The sequence below is a fragment of the Hemicordylus capensis genome, chromosome 6 (genome assembly GCF_027244095.1).
Source record: "Hemicordylus capensis ecotype Gifberg chromosome 6, rHemCap1.1.pri, whole genome shotgun sequence".
In the NCBI taxonomy this organism is placed as follows: domain Eukaryota; kingdom Metazoa; phylum Chordata; class Lepidosauria; order Squamata; family Cordylidae; genus Hemicordylus; species Hemicordylus capensis.
In genome coordinates this window covers 69,437,159-69,462,647 of record NC_069662.1, presented here as the reverse complement: position 1 = coordinate 69,462,647, position 25,489 = coordinate 69,437,159, and the positions used below count along the sequence as shown (strand labels likewise).

At 42.3% G+C, this 25,489-nt stretch overlaps 1 protein-coding gene across 16 annotated transcripts in view; it reads right to left on the bottom strand.

Annotated features, from left to right (window-relative positions):
• Positions 1 to 25,489, bottom strand: part of LOC128329859 (poly(rC)-binding protein 3-like) — a 469,417-nt gene that overhangs the window by 127,517 nt on the left and 316,411 nt on the right. The window contains exon 1 of one of the 16 annotated variants that reach the window (XM_053261679.1): positions 10,889 to 11,143. The exons of 13 other annotated variants lie outside the window; for them this stretch is intronic. The gene's annotated coding sequence lies outside the window, so the exon portion shown is untranslated. Of the gene's footprint in view, positions 1 to 10,501; positions 10,570 to 10,888; positions 11,144 to 25,489 lie in introns of those variants that run through there. 2 more of the 16 variants (XM_053261686.1, XM_053261700.1) reach the window with 2 other exon arrangements.

The window sequence follows — 25,489 nt, the reverse complement described above, 5'->3', positions numbered from 1 at the left end:
ATATCTCCTTTATCATTCAGCACTCCTACTCCATTCGATCAAGGAATGTGAGATTAGAAGGAGACGGAGAGGGGCTAGTCCTCGATGGGAATATGGAGGTTTGCACAGTCTTCCCGTTCCTTGTAATGACCTGGGCTCTGAGTGCCCACACCTGTGCTATGTGGTGGGAGAGGAGGAAAACAAGGCTTTGCTTTATCATAATTCCTGTGTGTGTGGACATTGTACCTGTGGTACACTGCTCGGAGCAGCGGTGCGCCACCCAGCACCCCCTGCGGCAGGGGATCGCCTCTGCCACTCACCTGGCCAATGGCGGGGGATCGGCTCCAAGGAAGCCAGGTGGCGGAGGTGATCCCCCACCACAGGGGGTGCTGGGCGGTGCACCGCTGCTCCGAGCAGCATCCAGGTTCGACAAGAGTGGAGGTAAGCACTGATTGATTTACTCTCCGATGTTGTTTAACATCTACATGAAACCGCTGGGAGAGATCATCAGGAGATTTGGTGCAGGGTTTTATCAGTATGCTGATGACACCCAAATCTATTTCTCCATGTCAACGTCATCAGGAGAAGGCATAACCTCCCTAAATGCCTGGAGGCAGTGATGGGCTGGATGAGATATAACAAGCTGAGACTGAATCTAGATAAGACGGAGGTACTTATTGTGCGGGGTTGGAACTCGGGAAATGATTTTGATCTGCCTGTTCTGGATGTCTGCCTGTCACACTTTCTGCCTGTCACACTTTCCCAGAAGGAACAGGTACACAGTCTGGGGGTGCTTCTGGACACAAAACTCTCCCTGGTGTCCTAGGTTGAGGCGGTGGCCAGAGGTGCCTTTTATCAGCTTCAGCTGATATGCCAGCTGCGTCTATTTCTTGAGATAAATGACCTCAGAACAGTAGTACATCTGCTGGTCACCTCCAGATTTGACTACTGCAATGCGCTCTATATGGGCCCGCCTTTGTATGTAGTCCAGAAACTACAGTTAGTCCAGAATGCGGCAGCCAGATTGGTCTCTGGGTCATCTTGGAGAGACCATATCACTCTTATCTTAAAACATCCACACTGGCTGCTGGTAAGTTTCCGGGCAGAGTACAAGGTTTTGGTTATAATTTATAAAGCCCTAAACAGTTTGGGCCCTGGGTATTTAAGAGAACATTGTCTTCGCTATGAACCACACCACCCATTGAGATCATCGGGAAAGGTTCATCTGCAGTTGCCACTAGCTCGTCTGATGGCTGCTCTGGGACGGGCTTTCTCCATTGCTGCCCCGAGGCTTTGGAACACACTTCCTGCTGAAATAAGAATCTCCCCATCTCTTACAACTTTTAAAAGGGCAGTCAAGATGCATTTGTTCACCCAGGCTTTTAATTAGATACTCTTTTAATTGTGTTTTAATAGTTTTAACTTCTAATTTTAATTGTTGAAATGTTTTAATCTTTTATTGGCTGTTTCTATCATTTTGTAAACCGCCCCAAGAACTTGCATTTTGGGTGGTATAGAAATGTATTAAATAAATAAATGAATAAATGAATAAATAAATAAATGTGCCTCCCCCCCCCAACGGCACCCACACCAGCCGTTGCCGGGTGGTAGAACTAGACAGAGTCTTATGTGTACATCTAAAAAGTGTAGTGTGTGAAATAGACCTCTGGAGCAACAGGGTGAAAAATGATTGAAGAGAGAAGAAGAGGCAGAAGCCACAGAAAGATCCTTGACATGGCATGGTTTTAAAAATATTTGGCCCTGGATGACTAACCAGGCACTTCCCAATAGTCTATCACCTCTCCATTATTTTCAACACACCTTCAGACAATTATAGTCTTCCTAATCTTTGGTACACAGCCCTTTGAAAATATTTCATTTGGAAATATCTCATTTGTAATATTCCTGCTGCAGACTATAAACACCTCAGGCTCCCACAAAACACTGTGGAAAAGAATCAAAGTCCTCACCTCTGCTATTCTTGCACCTTCTTCTACTGAGTGCTGCTTCACCAAGTGTCACTCATTTAGAGCCAGCTGACATAACCATGTGGGGTTACTAAGCAAGTGGTGATTAGTTCAGGAAGCCAAGAGAAATTTTCAGTGTTTTCAGCAATACATGGAAGTTTATTATACTGACAGCAGTTTTGGAAGGCTTTAAATCAATCACAACTTTCCTTTACAATAACTTGATGTATTATAGTTAGGTCTGATCTTGAGAGAAAAGCAACTTCAGAGTAATTCTGAGTAGAAAAATTGCTGGAGGGAAATGCGTTAACCGACTCACCCATTCTACTTGTTCTCTGCACAGCATTGTAGCCTCATAAGAACAGCCCTGCTGGATCAGGCTCAAGGCCCATCTAGTCCAGCATCTGTTTCACACAGTGGCCCACCAGATGCCTCTGAAAAGCCCATGGGCAGCGGGTGAAGGCTTGCCCCCTCTCCTGCCACTGCTCTCCTGTAATGGTATTTAGCAGCATCTTGCCTCTGAGGCTGAAGGTGGCCTATAGCCACCAGACTAGTAGCCATTGATAGACCTGTCCCTCATGACTTTGTCTAAGCCCCCTTCAAAGCCATCCTAACTAGTGGCCAAGAATTCCCATGGCAGAGAATGCCATAGATTAGTTATGCGCTATGTGAAAAAGTACTTCCTTTTGTCATAAATTTCCTGACCTTCCGTTTCATGGGATGACCCCTGGTTCTAGTGTTCTCTGTGTGAGAGAAAATGTTCTCTCTGTCCACTCTCTCTATCCAGGTATAATTTTATACACCTCTATAATGTCTCCCCATAGTTGCCTCTTTTCCAAACTAAAAACCCCCAGATGCTGTAGCCTTGCTTCATAAGGAAGGTGCTCCAGGCCCCTGATCATCTCGGTCATCTTCTGCACCTTTTCCAGTTCTACAAATTCCTTCTTATGATGACCAGAACTGAACACAGTACTCCAGATGTGGCTGCACCATAGATTTGAATAATGGCATTATAACACTAGCATTTTTATTTTAAAACCCTTTCCTAATTATGCCTAGCATGAAATTGGCCTTTTTCACAGCTGCCGCGCACTGAATTGGCACTTTCAACAAGCTGTCCACCACAACCACAACCTCTCCTAGTCAGTCTCTCCTGTCCACCACAACCACAACCTCTCCTAGTCAGTCACTGAGAGCTCAGATCCCATCAGTGTATATGTAAAGTTGAGATTTTTGCCCCAACATGCATCAATATACACTTGCTTACACTGAACCACATTTGCCATTTTGTCACCCACTTCCCCAGTTTAGAGAATTTTTTTTTGGACTGCCACACAATCTGTTTTGGATTTAACTACCCTGAATAGTTTAGTGTCATCTGCAAATTTGGCCACTCTACTGCTTACCCCAACTTCTAGATCAACTTCTAGATCATAAAAGCCTCCCACTTTTTGTTTTGTTTTGTTTTTAAGAAAGTTGAGGGGAAGATACAACGGTGTGCCACAGAACTATGTAGATTCAACCTACTGGCACTTGCCAGGGCACTTGAACCTAGGCGGCCCACAGAAACAGCACTCCAGCCATTGCATCACATGGTCTCTCCAAGGGTTGAATCCACATAGCTATGAGCATTTGTCAGCATGGTTCTCAAAAAGGTTGCTGAGGGTATGCCCAACAGAGTGGGTTGAAAATCCATTAGAGAGACTTGTTCTTTCTTGAGGAAAAGCTCAGCAGCATTTGGAATTCATGCACTGTGAAAACTCTAATTGCAATAACAATAGTGACTCCTCTACTTTACCTGAAGGTGAGACTAGGGATGTGCACAAAACCGGTTCGCCTGGTTCAATTCGGATTTGAACCGGGTTCAAACCAGGAGGGGGTGGTTCGGTTTTGGTTTTGTTTGAACCACCCCCTGGTTTGGTTCGGATTCGAACTGGTTCAGACCGGTTCGGACCAGTTCAGACTGGTTCGGACACCCAAAAATTGGTAGGATGGTAGCTGGCACCCAGGGGTACCTGTCACCCATGGGGTACTTGGTTCTGTTGTTTCTGAGGTGTTCTGAGTGTAGATTCTATGATAGCAAATGAGAGTGAGTGGATTCATGGTGTCTCATTGAACATCTCATTTGCTATCATAGAATCCACACTCAGAACACCTCAGAAACAACAGAACCAAGTACCCCATGGGTTAGAAACCCATGGGGGTGGTTGGCACCTTATGTGCACTACATCACCACTCGCTCTGGGCCACCCCAGCACCCCTCAAGTGCACTTATGGGGCTGCTGAAAGCTCCATTATAGCTTATGAGGAAAAACCTTAAAGACGCGTAAACTTCAACAATTCACCAAAAATCAGCCCTCTGCCCAAATCCTTTGAAAAAATTCAGGTAGCTTCCTTGCCCCTACCTGGCACTACCACCAACCCCACACTGCTCTAGGCCACCCCTTTGCCCCCGATGTGAAGCTATACATTTGCTGACACCTCCATGCTTCTTTATGGAGAAAAACCTTAAAGACGCGTAAACTTCAAAAATCACTTAAAAACCAGCCCTTTGCCCAATTCCTTTCAAATAATTCTGATACAATTCCTTTCAAATAATTCTGATAGCTTCCTTGCCCACCCTAGGAACTACCACCCACTACACTACACTCTATGACACCCTTTCCCCCCCGACGTGAAGCTATACATTTGCTGTAATCCTAATTATTCTCTATGAGGAATTACCTCATGAATGACCAATAGTCAGAGGAGTGTCCAATTGCCTTGGGGTTTTTTTGGGTGGTAGACACCCCTGTCTGTCTACCACCCACCCCGCTGTTGTGTCCCTAGGTGCTCCACAATAGGGGATATGGACTGGTTCGGGTCTCATTATACTCTATGAGAAAAATAATTAAAAATATTTCAAATATTCATTAAAAATCGTAGGACTGTCCTATTGCTTCAGCGTTTGGGTGGTTGTTGGCACCCATGGGTGCTCCACAATAAGGTATAATGGCCTGGTTCGAGTCCCATTATATCCTATGAGAAAAAATAAAAATAATTTTCAAAAATTCATTAAAAATCGTACAAGTGTCCGATTGCTTTGGGGTTTGGGTGACAGGTACCCCTGGGTGCCAGCTTCCATCCTACCAATTTTTGGATGTCCAAACCAGTTTGAATCGAACCACCCCCTGGTTCGGTTCAAATTCGAACCTGCAGCTCGAACCTGATGGCTGGTTTGGTTTGAATCCGAACCTCTGAACCACCCCAGTTCGGATTCAAACCGGTTCACACATCCCTAGGTGAGACTACCAATTATTGCACTGAAATATGTTCCCAAATTTGCATTTGCTGAGATAATGCAAATGTAAAAACAAATCACTTTAAAGGGAGAATTGATGAGTGGAGTGATACATCCACCAATTTTTCCTTGCAAATGCACTGTGGATGTTTTCCCTTCAGCCATGTAAACCTTTGGTTTTGGAGCCAGGCTTGTGGGGTGGGGGGATGATTCAAAACATCCAGGTGGACAAGTGAGGGGAGGAATTGCAGGCAAGAATCAGCAAATGGAGGAAGGGTAAAATATTATTAATAGCACCATAGCATTTTAAAGAAGAAATGGACCTTGGAGGTCTTCTAGTCCAACTCTATGCTTGGTGCAGGAAACAGATGGCTTGACAGATGGCCATTCAGTTTGAAAACTTCTAAAGAAGTTTGAAAACTTCTAGAGAAGGACAGCCCACCACAGCACAAGGCAGACTATGCCACTGTTCTTACAATTAGGAAATTCTTCATAATATTTAGCCTAAATCTGCTTGTTTGTAATTTAAGCCCATTGGTTCTAGTCCTGCCCTCAGGAGCAACAGAGAACAGTTAAGCTCTTCCTTCCTTGTGACAGCCCTTCATACAGTATATTTGAAGGTGGCTATCAAGTCCCTCCCTGCTCAGTCTCCTCTTTTTCAGGCTAAGCATACCCAGTGGAACTAAAGCGTCTTGTGATTTGGACACTATGGCTTTGTTAATGCAGCCTGAGCTTTCATTAGCTTTTTTTAGCAGCTGCATAATGCCACTGGCTCATGTTCAACTTGTGGTACACGAAGACACTTAGAGCCTTTCCACATGTACTGCTGTAAAGCCAGGTCTCCCACATCCTATATTTAGGCATTTGATATTTTTTATCTAAATGCAGGACTTTGCACCCTTCACCTATTAATTCTCCCCTGTAAGCGCGCCCCACCCATTTGTTCTCATGAGTAAAACATAAGTTTATTTTGTTTTCCACACATGTCTAGTTGGATGTAGATGTAATTGAGTATTTGTCACAATGGCAATAGCACCATGTCATATTTAGACTTTTTCCTTTGTTTCCTGAGTTTTCTGCATTAGCAGTTGCAGCCATATTTTCCGGAATTTGTTTCAGAAAAATTACAGAGTGATAATAAATGATCTGCAAGTTAGGATTCCTACAACCTCCCACCCCCACTCCTTAGTCAAGTCATTGGTGACAGCTATGGATGGGGTGGTCAATTGTTTTTATTGTTGGTTGCTTTTAACTTGTATGTAAACTGCCTGGAGATGTCTATATCAGGCAGTTTTTAAATCTAATGGAAGGAAAGAAGGGAGGAAGGTCATAGCATTTCAGTGCCAGTGCAGAGGTTTCTATGCAACAATCACTAGTGATGCTACTAGAAATCTTGTCCAGGTTAATACTTTGGCCTTCCTTGGATACTGCTGCTGAGGAACCATCAGTAAACTGCCTTGCAAAAGTTTTTATGAGAAGGGTTATAAATATACAATACTGTCTGAGAAGATGGAAGGAATTCCCCTTCCCAACTGTGCCGTTCTCAATGATTCTGCACCAGACCTTGGAGGTGGAAATGTGTGCATTCTAGGATATCGGCTAGTTATTTTGGCACACTGTCCCAACTTGCCAGAATTGCACATTTTGAGTCTATTACCTCTTCTAGCAGAATTGGCAGCAGCCCCAGTTAAAAAGAGAAAACCAAGAACTCTCAGGTAAAAGGGCTTGACTTGGCTTTATTTCATTCTACAAGAAGTAGAAGCTCTTATAGATGTCCTTACTGCAAAAGCTGTCAAGCTGTTCCTTCCCTAGAAGTTTTCAAACTGAGGCTGACCGGCTGGCCACTTTAAAAAAAAAATACATTTATATTCCGCTCTTCCTCCAAGGAGCCCAGAGCAGTGTACATAGTTAAGTTTCTCCACTTGACATAGATGCTGTAGCAGATTACTGCACTGAACAGGGGCTTGGACTAGAAGACCTCTAAGTCTCTTCCAACACCAAAGTTCATCTTGTAAACAATAACAATATTCTCCAATATACTCAGATATGTGGGATGTTGAGTTCGCTACAATGTAAGAGTGACCAGAGAATGATATGAGATCAAGCAAAGATGCATTGTTAAAACAATTTGGAATTCTCCGTATGTGTACAGATTCTAAAAGAACTTCATGTCACATTTGTTGTCAGTACTAACCTGTCTATCAGAAAAATGGCTACAAAGAAATAGTGACATATTTGCTTATGGGTACCTTTTACAAGAGCCATTTCCTGCCTTTTTTCTATGTGCTTTCATACAATCTGCAGCATATAACATTATGTGTATGTGTGTGTGTGTGTGTGTGTGTGTGTGTGTGTGTGTGTGTGTAAAATAACAGTGTTAATTTCATATTTCAGACATCTATTTGTTAGTGATCTTTTAAAAACCTGTCTTTGTGTGAGCTAGCACTTTATTTTTAAATTGAAGACTCAGTTCAAATTTAAGGGGAAAAAATTTCCCCATCCTTTATAGTATTAATCAATCAGGAAGAATTACAGCAGGATATACCACCCGACAGGCGGCCATTCCACACCCTCCCCCAAGCCTGCCACACATGCTTTAAAAAAAAAAAAAAACTTCATTAACTAAATGCACTGAATAAACCTTAACATCTCAGCTAAATCTTATCTGCTCTGGATTTGCTGCTTAACACTAAAACCCAAATGACCCATTTTCCCATCTCCTGTTGATTATTTTCTTTATTACTGATGGCAACCAAGGCAGGGGGGGAAAAAACCTAAGTTACATTAAAATGTTTTGGAAACAAATCTGAATGCCTCCTTCTTTCTGTCATCTTGCTGCTATTCATAATTATTACTATAGCTTTTCCTTTCAGAATTAAAATATATATATTTTCAAAATATTGAAAAGTGTATATTTTAAGGCCACTGTGGTTTGCATTTGCCTGCATCTATGCCTCCTCGATTATACGTATGTGCATTTGTAACCTTCTGAGTTCGGAACTTTATTGCCACAAATATTTGATAAAGAATACAAAAAATATTTCCACTTAAAAAGAAAAGATAATCAAATGTAGCAGTGAAGTGACGCATTTTTAAAAATTAAAAAAACCTATAATGGTAGTGATCATGATATCATCTTTTTTGTTGATAGCCAGAGATTACAACCTTTAGAGGCTGTAGCAAAACTCTCAGCTCAAAATCACTATGTTCTTGCAAGGATGTCATTGCAGTGCACCCATTTCATTCTTGGCCTCCCACCTTTTCAACTGATGAAGCCTCTTTTTCGACAAGCATCCTGTTGCTCTTTTCTCTGTTCTGATGCACTGCTGTGACACCACACACCCACTCTCCAAATAAAGCTTTCTTTCCTTCACAGCAGAACAAAGAGCTATATATCCATAGCTTCCTAAGGCTGTCATTACTCCTCCCTTAAGACACACTCAACCTTCCTCCCACAACCCTTCAGTAACACAGTAGTCACAAACTTCCTCACTCTTGACCCAGCTGACGATTACCTTGAGCACATCAGTGTCTCAGAAAGGCTGCAGCTTTTCATAAGGCCCTCCACTACTTTTCCAGAATGATATAGTATTTCTCTTTTCCCATACTGAAGTAACCACTACCAGCACATTCCACAACTCATAAATTTCATTATGCTGCACCTTTTGGATACTGCTACCAAGACTTTCACAACAACTGCTGCATTATAGGCAAATTTATTTTTACAATAGATGTCAACTTTTTCTAAAATGACCCAGGCAAGTTGAATAGCTTATCAATGTATTACCTCAGTTTTGACTCATTAAAAAAAAAAAAAATCCAGCTAGTTATACATTATATGGGCCACAAGCTGAAGTAAATGCAACAACTGGACTTTTAAGAAGTAATTGGATTCCAACAAAAGGAAAAGAAAATTACAGAACAACAAATATGGCTTCTCAAAGGGGCATTCATATAATGAGAGTGTAGCGCAAGGCATACTGAACACACTACTTAATGTTATTTATGCTTGTATTTTAATATTCAGCAATGTTTGACATATAGCGAAAGAAACTGTTGGTTTCACAAAGCCAAATACATTTTGTTGCTTTATTATCGCACTTTCTATAACATGTGGGACTCATACCAATGTATTTCTGTAAGGATGGAGTTTTCCATTTCAGTATTTTGAAAAGGGTTCACGGTGTAGTAACCCCCACAGCAAGTCACCCCTCACAAAAAGTCACACAATGTATGAAAACAGAGCTAAATATTGAACATGTTTTTGTGATTAGATATCAGGAAAACGTGTCATGCCCTTCTAGTGTAGTGCACCTGCTATGCCTACCTTTACATAACCCTGGGATTTGAACTTGTGTTTGCTCATGTTTTTTTAAAAAGTCTCTTGGAGATTTCCCCCCCTAATTTTGTCAGATTCCTAAAATTTTAAAATCAATGAGGTAGGAAATATCAATCAAAACAGCAGCCTTTTTAATTTTTCTTTATCATGGATTATTTTTAACATCCATTAAAGCTATTCTGCACTAATCATTAAGAAATCTATAACAGGCATTATTAGTTTAGAGGAAGTAGCAGTAAATCAGGTCTTTTAAACAATATTTAAGTGTTATGTGGAGAAGACAAACACAGTAAACAGCAAGACCTGAAGTTAAAACAAGATTAAATTCTGTTGTTTTCAGATGTTACCTCTGTTTAGCCTCGTAATATTATGAGCACATTTAAAGTAGCACTCCAACATTATGAAGTAAACACAGCAACAGAAATTATATTCTAATATGTACAAAGTATATGGATAGTATTTCTACCATGATATCATGATACAATATCATAATGGAGCTTCAAGAACCAACATTAAACAAATTTATATTATAATGTTGGTATATTTAAAATCCATAAAACCACTGTAGAGATCATTCTTTAATACTTGTATCAGTTCCTATCAACAATTTTTGATAGACTGGAGGGCTGTTGATCTGGATTTAGTTGCTCATAAAAAGAGAGAGAAACAAAGATATGCCAATTTAACTTCAGAAAGTGAAATTCTATGTGAGCACATTGCATTTCAGCTTCAAATTTTGATTCTAATGTTAGTCTACAGTACAGTACAAACAAGCTTCTTTACTTTCAAATCACATAACAGCTTGTGAAAGGCTTGCTTTTCTCCTTCCCGAATTTGTGTTAAATTTCAAGCAGACTGTTAAAGGGAACGAGGAATCTTAAAATGATGTTACAGCATTTAAATCTTCAAATGACAGATTCAAGCTGGGTTACTCACCCAAGTGAAGACAACACATTTCAGATGACAACTCCTAATACATATTTTAAAACAGCCTTCTTGTTCAAATATTAAGCCACATGCACATAACCCAAACCACTCTTCAAGTAACTTGCTAGTTTAAAATCTTTTTTCCAAGACTTGCCCATTGTTATGCTGCTCAGCTGTCAGCATTGCCAGTATGCAAGGCACTCACATCACTGATGAAATTCCTTATGTATGTGGGCAAAACAAAGCCAGCTAAATTTTTTAGACTCAATACTTTAAGGAAATGTATCTTTTTAGCTGCAGTTTTAAGTCCTAATACCAGCAGAGCCCACATAGAAGATTTGCTGGTGAAGCCTTTGCATCTCAACAACTACACCGGACGGATAGAATAGAACTGACCTGCTGAGAGAGTCTCGGAGCTGTACCTCATATGAAATTCTCAGCCAGAGTTTTAGGACAATTTATCTCTCTTTCTGTGAAGTTGTAGTAGCTGCGCCTAGACTCTATTTGTCTTCCAATTCCAAGAGTGGACAGATGGCTGGGTAGTCCTGAGCCCTGCTGGAATGAGGCAAAAGGTTTGCATTCTCTCACCCCCACCCCTCAGTTTAGCCCTCAAGCAGATAAGCCAGAATCAGGCAGAGTGAGCTCACAACACCCCCCCACACACCCCTCCACCAGTCATTTCAATTAGTGCCACATGAGAGGAGCTTCTGCTTAAAATCTGCTTAAAAGGGGGGCCAGAGGGCAGGGCAATCGCCTTTGCTCTACAATGACAAGAAGCTGCTATAAATATTGCTAAACAAAAGCCCTTGTCAAGGGCCTGGAATGTCACATCCTAATGCAATAGAATTATAAAAGCTCAACATACACATGGACTACAGCGAGATTAAAAGAAAGGTGGAAGGTCTAAAAAGGAAAACAGACTCCACACACAGAGAAGCGATCAACTTCTTCTCAGAAGTGTCTCACTGTGGATGATTATGCACTGATTAAGGTCCATTTTAAAAGTTGTTATACACCTAGCTGAATAAACAAGTCTCAGCCAAACGCTGTCAAATTTATGCTTGTAGTTTTAAGTGTGCACATGTACACAACATATACCTTGTTTCACCTAATTTGCATTGAATGTCAGCAGCAACAACCAAATTCTCACCGCTCTGTGTGTGTCATAAAAAGTGTTTTTATCAAAACAAAATACCAATGAGATTTTTTAATTTAAACAACCTTAAAACATTTATGTGGTTTCAGCTCTCTCCAAATCTCTCCTCAACAAACTTACATTTTCTGTGAAGCCCTCACTTAACCTCTAGTCTTAATGTGATTAGGACGATTCCCACATTCATCCCTTGTGAACTTTTTCTCTATCATTCCTTGCCTCCCAGGTTTGCTACTTTGGATTTCAACAATGGGAATAAGATTCTCAGCCCGATTTACATGTTCTTTTAGATATAATAAAGATTGAGTTGCCAAAAAGCAGTCCATTTAAAGAGGATTTGTTGTGGTTATTTTCATTCGTTTGCCTCACAGAATCATTGACCAGAGTGTTATCACTGCAGGTCAGTCTCCCCCAGCTCTTCTCTCAACACACACACACACACACACACACACACACACACACACACACACACACACAGATTTGGCATGCCTATCTAGCCAAGTCTTCAGTTGTTTATAACTATAGTTACTCAGTGTGTAGAGCTAACATTGGCCAGAAATACAAGTGTTTGTGGGAGATAATAGCATGTGGTCTAAAGCAGCCAGGGCAAGGGTCATTCATCCCCACCCCTATGTACATTTTTCTTTTTAAAATAAATTTTATTGATTTAAAAGAGAAGCAGCAAAAATATGTTCCAGACAGTGCAAGAGACAGATATATGCCATTAGGAATATAAAGAGAAGAAAAACATAAAACAGCCCTCCGTGACATTAATCCTGGAAATTGTACAATGCATAGTATAACAGGAGCAGCAAAAAGCAAACAACCCTTATTAAATGAAGTGTTTGAGAGTATACCAAAAACCCCAACCCCTACCACACATAAATATAATTGAGTTTATGTGATGGATCCACCAAATCTTTGTCCTGAGAAACATAATCCCAAAATAACTGCCATCTTGAGTGGGAAACTATATTATGATTATAGAGATTAATTTTTAAAGACAAGCAGATTTTATCCATCACCTTAATTCGCCAGATTTTGGTGAACCATATCCTAACAGGGATGTGCCCTTTTATTCTGGTGATGGCTAGAACGACGCTGGAGGAAGGTGATAGAGCGTGTGGTGGCATACCAGCTGCAGAGGGTCTTGGATGATATAGATTATCTGAAACCTTTTCAATCTGGCTTCTGCCCTGGATATGGGACTGAGACTGCCTTGGTCACTCTAGTGGATGACCTATGCTGGGAACTAGACAGGGGGAGTGTGTCCCTGTTGGTTCTGCTGGACCTCTCAGCGGTGTTCGATACCATCGACCATGGTATCCTTCTGGGCTGCCTCTCAGGTATGGGAATCAGAGGTACTGTGCTACAGTCGTTCCAGTCCCTTCTTGAGGGGAGGGTCCAAAAGGTGGTGCTGGGGGACTACTGCTCGGCCCCGTGGCCGTTGGCCTGTGGGGTCCCGCAGGGTTCGGTCTTGTCCCCCATGCTGTTTAACATCTACATGAAGCCGCTGGGAGAGGTCATCCGGCGACTTGGACTGAGTTGTCAGCAATATGCGGATGACACTCGGCTCTATCTCTCCTTGTCACCTGATCCTAGGGAGGCGGTGGATGTCCTGAATTGGGGGCTGGAGGCCGTGATGGGTTGGATGTGGGCTAACAAACTGAAATTGAATCCAGACAAGACGGAGGTGCTGTTGGGCAGTAGGAGAGCCAGTTGGGAGGAGGAGATTTTACCAGTTCTGGATGGGGTTGCACTCCCCTTGAAGGAGCAAGTACGCAGCTTGGGGGTACTACTGGACCTGGCTCTGATTTTAGAAGCTCAGGTGGAGGCAGGAGCGTATCTAGGGTGGGGCAGGCAGGGCACGTGCCCCGGGTGCCACTTGAAGGGGGGACGCCATTTTGTAAAATTAAATTTTTTTTTAAAGGCTGCTGAAAACAAAATGGCCACTGCACATGCTCAAATGGCCTCTGTGAGGCCCTAGGCCATGTCAGGCCTCACAGAGGCCATTTGAGCATGCGCAGTGGCCATTTTGTTTTCAGCGGCCATTAAAAAAAATATTTTTTTAAATGGCCACCGCACATGCTCAAGTGGTCTCTGCAAGACCCTAGAGGCCAGCGGGGGGAGGGGGGACCTTTGCAGACCCCTCAAGGGCCTTTAGGAAGCCCCCCGAAGGGGCTACAGGTATTTTTTAAATATATATATATATATATATATATATATATATATATATATATATATATATATATATATAATATAAGTCACTGTACTCATATTTACAGTAGTTTGGGACTATGTACAGAGAATCAGGGCTTGTGAACACTGAGCTGAAGCTTATGAGCTAGGATTGTATTCATTTGCTCTTACTTTGCTTCTTGTGATAAGTGATGCTAAATGTGATGTCTTAATAATATGGCTATTAATGGTGAGTTTGTCTTTGAATCAGTGTGAAATCCTTAGTATTAAGGCCCACTGGGAGTTTCTTGCTCTCTTTCTCTCATTTTAACTGTCTTTCTAAAATACTAGAATATATTCCAAGGAATGACACAGTTTACTCTGCAAATCCTTTAATTATTTTCAGAGTATCTGGGAAAAGCCAAATTCTCCATTGATTTTTAAAACTTATGTAATAGTGATGCTACAATGCATCGTAGAGAATTAGACAGGCACTTCTGTTTAGTTTTCCAAGTACACCTCCACATAGTATTTGGGTATTTCATGAGCCCCAGCATACTGAAATTTGTAGTTTTCCAGCATTTTTTTGTCTGGCTATGTCCACTGCTAAATAGTTTTTGAAATATTAAAAGATTAATGAGCCTGACTTGTATTTTTCAGCTGATATTATGGTAAAGTTATCTGAAAGATGGGTGTCAGATGTTTGGACAGGGGGCGCAATTTCAGTGCTTGCCCTAGGTGCTATTTTCCCTAGATACGCCTCGCCAGGGGTGCCTTTGCACGGCTTCGGCTAGTGCACCAGCTGCGTCCCTTTCTCGAGAAGGCAGATCTGGCCATGGTTACCCATGCGTTAGTCATGTCACAGCTGGATTACTGTAACACGCTCTATGTGGGGCTGCCCTTGAAGAATATCCGGAAACTGCAGCTAGTGCAAAACGTGGCAGCTAGGGTTTTATCCGGAGCTGCCCGATGGGAGCACATCACATTCATTTTGAAAGAGTTGCACTGGCTGCCAGTTTGTTTCTGGGTCCAATTCAAGATGCTGGTTTTGACCTTGAAAGCCCTTAACGGTTTGGGCCTGGGGTACCTGAGGGACCGCCTGCTCCCAAGGGTTGCTGCCCGCTTGACAAGGACATCTGAGTGGGTTCTGCTCCGGGTGCTGACAATGAGGGAGGCCTGGCTGTTGTGCACTCAGGACAGGGCCTTCTCTGTTGCTGCCCTCAGACTTTGGAATGTTCTCCCAGTGGCCATTCGCTCCTCGGACTCCATCACAGCTTTTAGAATGCTTGTTAAATCTTGGCTTTTTATCCAGGCTTTTACATAATTGTTTTTATTGCTGCTTCTATGTGTTTTTACCTGTGTTTCGTTTTTATGCTTGTATTTGATAGATTTTATATTTGGTTTGTTTTTATATTTTTAGCTTATAACTTTATTGTCATTTTATTGTATGTTTTTTAACTTTTGTAAACCGCCTTGTGATTGTTTTTAATGAAAGGCAGTATATAACTGCAACAATAAATAAATAAATAAATAAATTCCCAATAGTCCCCAGTGGTAAGTTTTGCAGTGACGACTAACAGGGAGAAAAACTCACCATGTATGCCTGGTAAAATGTAATGAAAAGGCAAGTTGAGGAGGAAATGGATGGGAAGCAGGAGGACTTGTGCCTGAAGGGCAGCGGACATATGGAATTGCACACAATGCCAAATATTCTCAATTATGAGGCATGGCCACTAAATGTGAAAATATGAGCCTTTGCTTCCAGAGCTCATCCAGCATAAGGGCGAAGAGTTAGGATATATTTCTGCAAGTCTGTCCACTGCTAAATGTCACTTGGTTAAAAGTTTATTTTCAATATTAAAGATGTCAATGAATTGGATGACCAAATATTCTGCCACATTTCATTTGTTATGTCTAAAGGACAGTCACTTGCCCATTTAACCTTATACTAGATGGGTTTGTCCCACTTTTTAAGTGCCAAGAGATTATAAAGTTGTGAAGGTAAGCCTTTGTGATTCAGATTACCATTCAAGCATAGGATTTCAAAAACTGTTAGAACAACTTAGGCAGCTAATCATAACCTCTCTATGTAGTAAATAAGATAACTGTAAATACTCATACCAAGGGAGAGATGGGCAATTTACTTTGTCCATTAACTGTTGCCTAGTTAAAAGTCTCCCTCTGGCCAAGAATGATATACATTTCGTGAAATGGCACATTTTCCAAGTGCAAAAAGAATGAGGAGGCTGCCCCAGTTTAAAATGGTCCTGTCTGAAGGTGAAGACGATGGGTGAGGGTGAGGGGACTAGGATGTCCCTCCACTTGTCCCAGCACCCTAGCATGGTTGACAAGTAGGTTTGTTTGTTACTGGTGCTGATCTCTCTTGCAGAGTTGCCATATAATCTCTTCCACTGAAAACAGGGCACAGTATAGGCTTTCTAGGGTTGGCATTTGGAAGGAGCCTTAGAATTTGCATGATGTGGGCAGCAATAGTACAGTGGTAGATGCTTGGAGGCCTCCTTTCTTTGAAACCTGCTGCATTTCCACTTTCTGGATTCTGGACTCTGAGCCAACCACATCAGAAACTACCCACTCTGATTCTGCGGCTCTGTGCACTCAACCTATCACTAGGACACTAGGGATGTGAACAAATGGCTCTGGGCTCCAGGCAGCCCCGTGTGGCCAGTTGCAGGGCGGTGGAGAGGGGCTGAGCAGCTAAGGAGCTGCTTACCTGTTTTTGATGAAGGAACCACTCCCCATCCCACCAAGCTGGTTCAAACACTGGCACCCGAGCCGGTTCGGCGCCTCCAAGAGGAGGTGCTGAACCAGCTCATGCACATCTCTACAGGATACTCCTCTGGGAACCTGCACACTGGTACACACTAATAAAACCATAGACTGATGCTCCAAAGACTAGCATAAGGTCTCCTTTCTGATCTGGAATGTGGCAGTTTGGCACTCGAGCTGCAGGAGCATATGCTGCACAAACTTCATCTCCTAACACAACATCACAATAGTGCAAGAAACCTGGACATCTGAAGACCTCACACTCAGTGGCTTCAGCGCACATTCACTGGGAGCAGAAGCTGGCATGGGAAGGGGCAGACCTAAAGGTAGACTGAGAGTGCTAGTTTCTATCACCCAGCGTGCTACATGAGTAAGATTCTCCTCATTGGCTGTAACAATCCACTTCAGACACTATATCCTGCTAGTAATCAATATTACTATACCTACCTCCGCCAAGACAGAAATCCTAGGTCAGGAAACTGACCTTCTCTCTATCTTCCTCAATACATATAAAGTGGCAGGTAGCAATCTCAATGACAGATTAGACCCCGACAATGATACTCTGTATGCACGCTATCAGTGCTGCCCGCATAAGCCTGAAACAGATGCTGCCCCCCTCACATGCTACTTGAAGGATAAGAAGCCGAACTATGCAAGACTCTGTTTGGGCCAAATGGCTAACAGACTTAACCTCTTTATCCTTAATGGCTCCCTTACAAACTACTAACCCACCAAATTCACCTTCTGGGCTGGGACCAAACTGAGTGTCATTGACTATGTAATTGTCTCTGGAAACCTGCTCCAATTTGCAGGCTGCTTTAAGGTCATCCCCCAATTTGACAGTGCTCACTTCCCAGTCTCCCTATGCTTAAAAGCCTTTGTCCAGACACAATGAGGCACTATACCAACCACAAATTCTACCAGTGGGAAGAGTCTCCCCAACCCGCCACTGGACAAAGCAATGACAGAACAACTCACCTCTGAACATGTTCAACCTATCTGCCTTTCCCTGTTCTCTGCAAAGCCCTCCATCTCAGAGGGCTACAGCAAGTTAGTTGTTGTAAAACCACCTAACTCATGAAAACGCTTCTCACCTCAAACAACACCTGTACCGCTCCAGACCATGGTTTGACCTAGAATGTGTTGAAGCCAAAAAGCTCATTGCCAATTACAACACCCATAAACCATGCTATGGTAACCTCTCGCTTGGAACACATTGTTTGTGGGGCTATCTTTTAAAACGATCCAGAAACTGCAGCTGGTACAAAATAGGGTTGCAAGATTATTAACTAGGACCGGACATTTTGAGCATATTATGCCAGTGCTTCGTCAGTTGCATTGGCTCCCAGCCCATTTCCGGGCCCAATTCAAAGTGCTGGCTTTAACCTTTAAAGCCCTAAATGGCTTGGGACTGAGTTACCTGAGAGAGTGCCTTGCCCCAGCACCTGGACCTTAAGATCTTCTTCGGAAGCCTCCTACTAAGTTATTCATAAGAACAAAAGAGCATAAGAACAGCCCTGCTGGATCAGGCCCAAGGCCCATCTAGTCCAGCATCTTGTTTCACACAGTGGCCCACCAGATGCCTCTGGGGAGGCATCTCTCTCCTGCTTTTGCTCCCCTGCAACCGGTATTGAGAAGCATCATGCCTCTGAGGCTGGAGGTGTCCCACAGCCACTAGATTAGATAAGAACATAACAGATAAGAACATAAGAATATTTCCTATACACTGGGCCGGTTCATACAGTTTAACTGCAGTTAAAGCTAACAGAGCTTTTAACTGTAGTATACCTGCACTCGGAAAATCTCTGTTAAGGGTCTAAAGTTAACTTCTTTTTGCCCTGAGAAACTCCAATTTGAATCTGAGATTTTCTTCATGGTTCGCTGCCAATAACTGCGATTATGCCTCCGGAGCACTACGCCCAAAGCCAGACTTATTCCTAACTGCAGTTAAGCACCCATTTCTTACCTCCAATCATAGAGCTGGTGGCACAGACCTGCCCAAGGACACGGCTGCTCCATGCTTTTGGCACTTCTCATTGGCAGCCACTCAGAAAACCAGCCCCGCCCCTCCTGTCAGCCATGCAGCTATGGAGTTGCAAGGCTACAGGGATGCCAACATGCCCCATCCTTAACTGGCCATCCTGTCAAGCTGCTCAGCTGTTCAGGGTGAGCAGTCATGGGTGTCCACACGCACAAAAACATCAAGTGAGAACAAGAGGGGGAAACCAAGAACAGACCCAAGGAGGGGAACTGGAGCAGCCAAGTTCTATTGTTTACAAAGAAAGGGTGCACATAGCACATAGGCACGGATTTATTATTATTTATTTACACAGACAGGTGTTATTGACTGGTTTGTTTTATCCAGACATCGAGTCCTTCCCAAGGACCTGGGATGGCTGAATTTTATTGTCAATGTTGTTGCTGTTATTATAGATACTGTCGCAGAATCTAGGCTGTTCCCAGTAAAGCTGCTTTTTGTAATTGGCTGATGGTGATTTCTGTGGCCCCTATGGTGTTGAGGTGCTCTTCAAGGTCTTTTGGAACTGTACCCAGGGCGTCAAATACCACTGGGATTATTTGGGTCTTTTTCTGCCACAGCCTTTCTATTTCAATTTGTAGATCTTTGTATTTGGTGATTTTTTCTATTTCTTTTTCTTCTATTCTGCTATCCCCTGGTATTGCTATGTCAATTATTTTAACTTGTTTTTCTTTCTTCTCGACTACAGTTATATCTGGTGTATTGTGTGGCAGATGTTTGTCTGTTTGTAGTCAGAAGTCCCATAATATTTTTACATCTTCACTTTCTTCAACTTTTTCAATTTTATGGTCCCACCAATTTTTGGCTACAGGTAGCTTGTATTTTTTGCAGATGTTCCAGTGTATCATCCCTGCTACTTTGTCATGCCTTTGTTTATAGTCAGTCTGTGTGATCTTTTTACAACAGCTGATTAGGTAGTCCACGGTTTCATCTGCTTCTTTACAAAGGCAGCACTTACTGTTTGTTGTTGACTTTTCTACTTTTGCTCTTATTGCATTTGTTCTTAGTGCCTGTTCTTGTGCAGCAAGTATTAAACCTTCTGTTTCTTTCTTCAAGTTGCCATTCTTAAGCCATTGCCAGGTCTTGGTGATGTCTGATTTTCCACTTACATTGTGCAAATATTGACCAGGCAGTGGCTTATTTTTCCATTTTTCTGCTCAGTTCTTGACTTGCTCTTTCTTGTAGGCCTGCTTTGTTTCATTGGTGTTGAATAGTTTCGCATTATTGACCATTTTAACTGCATCTTCTTCACTGTCCTTGATATATTCTTCAGGGCCTCTTTTCTCCTCCTCTACTGTTTGATGGACTTGCAGCATTCTTCTTCCACCTGAGCTGCGAGGGAGGTATAGCCTATCGACATCACTGCGGGGGTGCAGAGCATGATTGATGGTCATGATTTTCCTGGTCTTATGATCCAGCGTCTCTAGCTCTGCCTGGGTCCAGTCTATTATTCCTGCACTGTATCTGATAACAGGTATAGCCCAGGTGTTTATGGCTTGTATGGTGTTCCTGCCATTGAGTTTGGACTTTAGGTTTTTTCTAACTCTCCTGGATGTATTCACTTCCAATTTTTCTTTTAACTTCAGTGTGTGCAATGTTATCAGCCTGGAGAATGCCCAAGTATTTGTAAGGTTCTTTCTCTTCCAGGTTCTTGATATTGCTTCCATTAGGCAGTTCTATTCCTTCTGTTTTTGTTATTTTCCCTCTGTTCATTATTAATGCAGCACACTTGTCTAGTCCAAACTCCATTGCTATATCGCTACTGAATATACGGATAGTGTTTAACAGTGATTCGATTTCTGACTGGGACTTTCCACACAACTTCAGATTGTCCATGTACAGCAGATGGGTTTTTTTACTTGATGTTTTAGATGTTTGGTATCCGAGGCCTGTTTTGTTTAGTATTTGTGAAAGTGAGGCCATGGCGATTACAAACAACAGAGGGAATAGTGAGTCCCCTTGGAAAATGCCTCTTCTAATGCTAACCTGTCCAAGTGTCTCGCCATTGATTGTTAACTGTGTACTCCACATGCTCATTGCTTTAAAAATAAATAAATATCTGAATGTTTTTGCTGACACCAGTTGTTTCTAAACATTTTAGTATCCGTGTGAGGCAATGAATTGAAAGCTTTCTTGTAGTCAATCCATGCAACACTTAGATTTGTTTTTCTTCTCTTGCAATTTTCTAAAATTATTTTGTCAATCAGCAGCTGGTCTTTTGTGCTTCTGGTGTTCGGGCAATTTCCTTTCTGTTCAACTGGAAGCTGTTTGTTAAGTGTTGCATCACTTCATCTGCTATTATTCCAGTTAAAAATTTGAACGTGGTTGGCAGGCAGGTTATAGGTCTATAATTACTTCGAACTGCACCTTTTGGTGGGTCTTTCATTATGAGATGGGTTTTCCCAGTTGTTAGCCATTGTTCAATATCACCTCCTTGCCAAATGTGATTGAACTGTTTTGATACTTGTTTATGAAGGCTTGTTAGGTGTTTAAGCCAAAAGCCATGCAGTTCATTGTTGCCTGGAGCAGTCCAATTTTTAATTTTCTTTGCTCTTTCACTTATTAATTCTGGTGTTATTATTCGATCTTGCATTTTTTGGTTACATTTTTCGACCTCTTTCATCCAGCCTGCTTTTTTATTATAATCTATTGGATTGTCCCATAATTTCCCCCAGAATTGCACTTTTTCTTCTTTATTTGGTGTTTCTAGGTTTCTTGCAGTATCTCCTTCTATGCTTTGGTAGAAATGTCTCTGATTCAACTGGAATTGGAGATTCTGCTTGTGTTGTGTAATTCTGGCTTCATATCTGCTAATCTTCTTTGACACTGCTGTTATTTGCTGCTTTATTATTTCCAGGACTTCTCTAATTTTCCTTGAATCTAGGTGGTATGTTTGGATCAGATACTGTTTGGTGTTTTCATTCTTCAGCTCCTTGTCTTTCATAGCTTTCAATTTACTAGCATCTGATCTAAGCCTGGAGATTTTATTTTCTAATCTAATCTTCCATTTAGGTGATGTACTACTTTCTTTTTTTACAGGTCCACTGATCTTATATCCGAGCTCTTGTGTTGTTATTGTTGCTGCACTGTACATTAGTTGGTTTGTTTCTTGCAAATTATTGGTTGTTATTTCTGCAAGTGCAGCATTTACATCTTTTAATTCCTGAGCAAGTTGTTTTTTGGCAACTGTTTTTAGAACTGGAAGTCGAACCCTGGTGGTTGTTTGGTTCATGTGCTCAGTTATTTTTTGCTTTAGTTCTTGTTGCTTTTCTGTTAAATGGCATTTGGGTTTTTGAGGTGAAGGCAAAGGGGAGATTGCTTGGTTTTGATTTTGAAACCCTTCAGCAACAATGGCATCCTCTATTTCCAACACCTCCTCCACCTGCACCTGAGCAACTGCTTCAGTTGGTGGTAATTCTTCTTCCATATCTTGAGCCTGTGTTGCTCTTTGCAGTTCTTCCAGCTCAACTCCTGTGAATACTTTGTTTCTTATTATGAATCTTCTGTGGTCTGCTAGCCTTTGTTCTGTTATTTCTGTTTCTGGATGCTTCTCTTTCCAAATTTGGTACATTCTTTTTAAATAACCTCTTCTAGTTCAACTAGACTTGTAATAGCAGATCATTATTTCCTGGCATTTTCCGTATATTTTTTTCAGTTAAGCGACATTTCTTCCAGTAACTTTGCAGTCTCCAGCCCTGGTTGCTCAACTGAAGATCCTGAGTCCTGTTGCCCACTTGCCACCAGATGTCCAGGGAATCTAGCACTTGGCGTGGTCCTTGTTGACCCAGGCGATGACCAATCCGGTATAGATTTATTCAAGTTATGTCTCACCATATTGTTGATGGGAGAGGCACTCTTTGTCTGGCTCCTCTGGTAAGACCTGTCCAGTATGGTTGGACCTCTGGCATAGCTCTCGCCTTCCTCAGGGCACGCAAGCTCCACAACCACGCCAAGGTAGTGCCTCACTGGGGGATTATTATTATTATTATTTTACATTTATATCCCACTCTTCCTCCAAGGAGCCCAGAGCGGTGTACTATATACTTGAGTTTCTCTTTCACAACAACCCTGTGAAGTAGGTTAGGCTGAGAGAGAAGTGACTGGCCCAGAGTCACCCAGCTAGTTTCATGGCTGAATGGGGATTTGAACTTCGGTCTCACCAGTCCTAGTCCAGCACTCTAACCACTACACAACGCTGGCTCTCTTTATCTGTCCACCGCGCCAACATTGCTTGGCAGGGATCACTGGAAATGCCATCTCCCCTCACCCGGGGTTCCCCGCAGTGGCTCATCTACATAAGCTGCAATGATGAGGCTTATACATAACTTTTCCCTGCTAACTTGGAAAAGAGGCACCTTTTAATGTGATGATTCTCTTTACTTAGCAGGGGGAGAGTAACTGGCCCTATCCCCCCCCCAGCACAGTACCTCCAGTGACTGTTGCTGGTGTCTATCTTATATTTCTTTTAGATTGTGAGCCCTTTGGGGACAGGGATCCATCTTATTCATTTATTATTTCTCTGTGTAAACTGCCCTGAGCCATTTTTGGAAGGGTGGTAAAGAAATCAAATAAATAAATAATAAATAATGATGATGATGGCCTTGGCCCAGGAATTTTGAATGGGTGGAAGGGACCAAGCAGCAACGCACTGCCTGCAGCAGTGTCTTTGAATCAGTGTGAAATCCTTAGTATTAAGGCCCACTGGGAGTTTCTTGCTCTCTTTCTCTAATTTTTACTGTCTTTCTGAAATACTAGAATATATTCCAAGTAGTGACACAGTTTACTCTGCATATCCTTTAATTATTTTCAGGATATCTGGGAAAAATCAAATTCTCCATTTATTTTTAAAACGTATGTAATAGTGATGCTAGTAGATGCATAGTAGAGAATTAGACAGGCACTTCTGTTTAGTTTTCCAAGTACACCTCCACATAGTATTTGGGTATTTCATGAGCCCCAGCATACTGAAATTTGTAGTTTTCCAGCATTTTTTGGTCTGGCTACGTCCACTGCTAAATAGTTTTTGAAATTTTAAAAGATTAATGAGCCTGACTTGTAATTTTCAGCTGATATTATGGTAAAGTTATCTGAAAGATGGGTGTCAGATGTTTGGACAGGGGGCGCAATTTCAGTGCTTGCCCTAGGCGCTATTTTCCCTAGATAGGCCTCTGGTTGGGAGTAAAGTATACCCAGGTATTTCCCTTCCAACAAAGCAGAAGAAAACACATTAAGACTTGCTAAAGTAAATGCTCTTCAGAGTTTTGGGGTTGTCAGGCCGTAGTGGTATTTGGCTGGGGCAAAGGTTTTATTAGAATTTCCTACAACAGGACAGCTCATGCTCTGTGCCCAATCCGAGTCCAAAGCCACATCCCAAATACATTGTCTAATTAGTTCCTTTGCCTTTAGAAAACCTAGGGAGATCAGTGCTGATGCAAGAAAACAATACTTCTTTAGTTTCTTCTCACCCACTGTCCTCCAGCCAGACACAAATTTGACTGACAGAACAGGGATCAGTACAATGGGATTCATCTGGTAATCGTATTATCAGAGAGGGTCTGGTAAATATTTTAAATGCTTCTCTGAGGGAGGGCAGGATGCCTCTTTGTTTTAAGGAAGCTATTATTATATCTTATTTGAAGAAACCTGCATTGGATCCCCCAGAATTAGCTAATTACAGACCCATTTCCAATCTTATATGGTTGAGCATGGTGACTGCGCAGGTGGTGGCCTCTTAGCTCTAAGCAGGGTGTTATCAATATGCTGATGACACCCAGATCTATTTCTCCATATGGACCACATCAGGAAATGGCATAACTTCCCTAAATGCCTTCCTGGAGGTGGTGATGGACTGGTAGAAGGATAACAAATGGAAGTTGAATCCAAATAAAATGGAGGTAGGGATTTGCATGACTGACTCGGGCAGCTGCAGCTGGGGCAGGGAGCAGTTCCCTTAAAAAGCAGCTCCCATGGCATGCACACCAGCCATGTGCATGCTGATGCTGTGCAGAGGCTGCAGGGAACAGTGCCACAGCTGTGCACAACCTTTTGGAGAGCGGGAGGTGCTGCTGGAAAAGAGGCAAGGTGGAGATGAGCAGGTAAGGAGCTCCTTAACTGCTTTTTAAAGGGACCACTCCCCACCCTGCTGAGCTCGTTCAAATGTCAGCACCCAAGCCAGTTTGGTACTTCTAAGAGGAGGTGCCAAAACAGCTTGTGCATATCCCTAGACAGAGGTACGGATGGGTGGGGGTGGGGGTGGGGGTGGGGGGGTGTCAGGACCTGAGATATGGTTTAGATCTGCCTGTTCTGGATGGTGTTACACTCCCCTTGAAAGATCAGGTATGTAGCTTGGGAGTGCTCCTGGATACAAAATTCTCTCTGGTTTATAAGGCTGAGGCAGTGGCCAGGAGCGTTTTTTATCAGCTTCGGCTGATATGTCAGCTGTGCCCATTTCTGGAGGTAAATGATCTTAAAACAGTGGTGCATATGCTGGTAGCCTCCAGGCTTGACTACTGTAATGCACTTTATGTGGGGCTGCCTTTGTATGTAGTCTTGAAACGATAATTGGTACAGAATGTGGCAGCCGAACTTGTCTCCGTGACAACCTGAAAGGACCATATACAGGTTGAGTATTCCTTATCCGGACATCCAAAATCCGGAATGCTCTGAAATCCAGAAACCAGCAGCAAAACAAAAAACAAAACTTATTTATTACCTTGGTGAGCTGGGTGATCTTACACATTTTCATATGCATTTCCTGATTGCTTTCCTCCGATGAACTACAATGACTAGTAGCTTTAGAAGACCCATTGCAAGTCCCAGCCTGATGGACCTTGTTTATGCC